Raw genomic sequence first — 3,168 nt, 5'->3', positions numbered from 1 at the left:
CCGAGTCCCATATTTTTCTACGGACCCTCCGGGACCGTCAAATCACGGGTCCGGGTCCGTTTACCAAAAATGTTGACCGAAGTCAACTTTAATCATTTTAAAGCCACATTTTGAAATTTTTCGCAGAATTTAACATATAATCTTTCCGGCTACGCGCCGGACTGCGCACGCAAATCGAGGCAAGTAAAAATAAGGTTCTCAAGGCCTCGGAAGCACGGGATGAAAGAGAAAATAGGTGATGACCCTTTGGGTCGTCACATTCTCCACCTCTAAAACAACCGTTCGTCCTCGAACGGACAAAAGAAAGAAGTACCTGAGTCGGAAAATAGATGAGGATAGCGGCTCCGCATATCAGACTCAGACTCCCAGGTCGATGCCTCAGGAGGCTGACCTCTCCACTGGACACGCACTGAAGGAAAACTCTTCGACCTCAACTGTCGAACCTGCCGGTCTAGAATGGCTACCGGCTCCTCCTCGTAAGACAGATCCTTGTCCAACTGGACAGTGCTGAAATCTAACACGTGGGCTGGATCGCCGTGATACCTCCGAAGCATGGACACATGAAACACTGGATGCACGGCTGACAAGCTGGGCGGCAAGGCAAGTCTGTAAGCCACCTCTCCCACACGATCGAGAATCTCAAATGGGCCAATGAATCTAGGGTTAAGCTTGCCCTTCTTCCCAAATCTTATCACGCCCTTCATGGGCGACACTCGGAGCAAGACCCGCTCACCAACCATGAAAGCTGCATCTCGAACCTTACGATCCGCATAACTCTTTTGCCGCGAATGAGCCGAACGAAGCCTGTCCTGAATGATCTTGACCTTATCCAGGACCTCCTGAACTAAATCTGTACCCAATAACCGAGCCTCTCCCGGCTCAAACCATCCGACTGGAGACCGACATCGCCTACCATACAACGCCTCATGTGGAGCCATCTGAATGCTGGACTGGTAGCTGTTGTTGTAGGCGAACTCTGCTAAAGGCAAAAACTGGTCCCACGAGCCTCCAAAATCAATGACACAGGCTCGGAGCATATCCTCCAATATCTAAATAGTCCTCTCGGACTGGCCGTCCGTCTGAGGATGGAACGCTGTGCTCAACTGAACCTGGGTGCCCAACTCCTGCTGAATTGCTCTCCAGAAGCGCGAGGTAAACTGCGTACCCCGGTCCGAAATGATAGATACCGGCACCCCATGAAGGCGAACAATCTCTCGGATGTAGATCTCAGCTAACCTCTCCGATGAATAAGTGGCTGCAACAGGAATAAAATGCGCTGACTTGGTCAGCCTATCAACAATGACCCAAATAGCATCAAACTTCTTCCGAGTCAACGGAAGTCCAGTAACGAAATCCATGGTAATCCTCTCCCACTTCCACTCGGGAAGCTCAATCCTCTGGAACAAACCACCAGGCCTCTGATGCTCATACTTAACTTGCTGACAGTTCAGACACCGAGCCACATATGCAACAATATCTTTCTTCATCCTACGCCACCAATAATGCTGCAGCAAGTCCTGATACATCTTCGCGGCGCCCGGGTGAATAGAATACCGAGAACTATGGGCCTCCGCTAAGATCAACTCTCGAATCCCATCGACATTGGGCACACAAACTCGCCCCTGCAACCTCAAAACACCATCATCATCTAAGGTCACCTTCGTGGCACCTCCACGCTGCACCGTGTCTCTCAGGACACACAATGTGGATCATCAAACTGCCGATCACGGATACGCTCCAATAATGAAGAACGAGCGACCGTACAAGCTAACACTCTGCTAGGCTCAGAAATGTCCAACCTCACAAATCGATTGGCCAGGGCCTGAATATCAAAAGCAAGCGGTCTCTGGCTGACCGGAACATAAGCAAGACTACCCATGCTAGCGGACTTCCTACTCAATGCATCGGACACCACATTGGCTCTCCCCGGGTGGTACAAAATAGTAACATCATAATCCTTCAATAGCTCCAACCACCTCCTCTGCCTCAAGTTCAACTCCTTCTGCTTGAACAAGTACTGCAGACTCTTGTGATCAGTGTACACCTCACACGTCACACCATATAGGTAATGCCTCCAAATCTTCAAAGCATGAACAATGGCTGCCAACTCTAGATCATGAACCGGATAATTCTTCTCGTGGATCTTCAACTGCCTCGAAGCATAAGCAATGACTCTGCCATCAATCTATACACTTAATGGAGCGCAAGGTTTCTAACTATTTTATGTGAGATGGGTATCCTACATCAATACCGCACCAAGCCCAATACGGGAAGCATCACAATAAACTGTATAAGGTCTTGAGCCTGTGGGAAAAACCAATATTGCTGCCGTAGTCAGAGCTGTCTTGAGCTTCTGAAAGCTCTCCTCACACTCGTCTGACCATCTGAACTGGGCACCCTTCTGGGTCAATCTGGTCATCGGGGCTGCTATGGATGAAAATCCCTCCACAAACCGGCGGTAATAACCTGCTAACCCCAAGAAACTCCGAATCTCAGTAGCTGATGCTGGTCGAGGCCAGTTCTTGACTGCCTCAATCTTCTTCTGGTCCACCTGAATACCCTCTACTGATACGACATGACCCAGAAATGCAACCGAACTCAACCAGAACTCGCACTTAGAGAACTTAGTGTATAACTGAATATCCATCAGAGTCTGAAGAACCACTCTGAGGTGCTGCTCGTGCTCCTCCTGGCTGCGGGAGTACACCAGAATATCATCAATAAAGACTATCACGAACAGGTCCAAGTAAGGTCTGAACACTCGGTTCATCAACTCCATAAATGCTGCTGGGGCATTGGTCAACCCAAACGACATGACCAGGAACTCATAATGCCCATACCGAGTGCGGAATGTTGTCTTAGGGACATCAGACGCCCTAATCCTCAGCTGATGGTAGCCAGATCTCAAGTCTATCTTTGAAAACACCTTCGCACCCTGAAGCTGGTCAAACAAATCATCAATCCTCGGCAGTGGATACTTGTTCTTTATCGTCACTTTGTTCAATTGCCGATAATCAATGCACATCCTCATCGATCCATCCTTTTTCTTCACAAATAACACCGGCGCACCCCAAGGAGAAACACTAGGCCTGATAAAACCCTTCTCTAGCAAATCTTGCAACTGGTCCTTTAACTCCTTCAACTCTGGCGGGGCCATGCAATACGGCG

The sequence above is a fragment of the Nicotiana attenuata genome, unplaced genomic scaffold, assembly GCF_001879085.1.
Source record: "Nicotiana attenuata strain UT unplaced genomic scaffold, NIATTr2, whole genome shotgun sequence".
NCBI lineage: Eukaryota > Viridiplantae > Streptophyta > Magnoliopsida > Solanales > Solanaceae > Nicotiana > Nicotiana attenuata.
Note: the sequence above shows the minus strand (reverse complement) of the source record.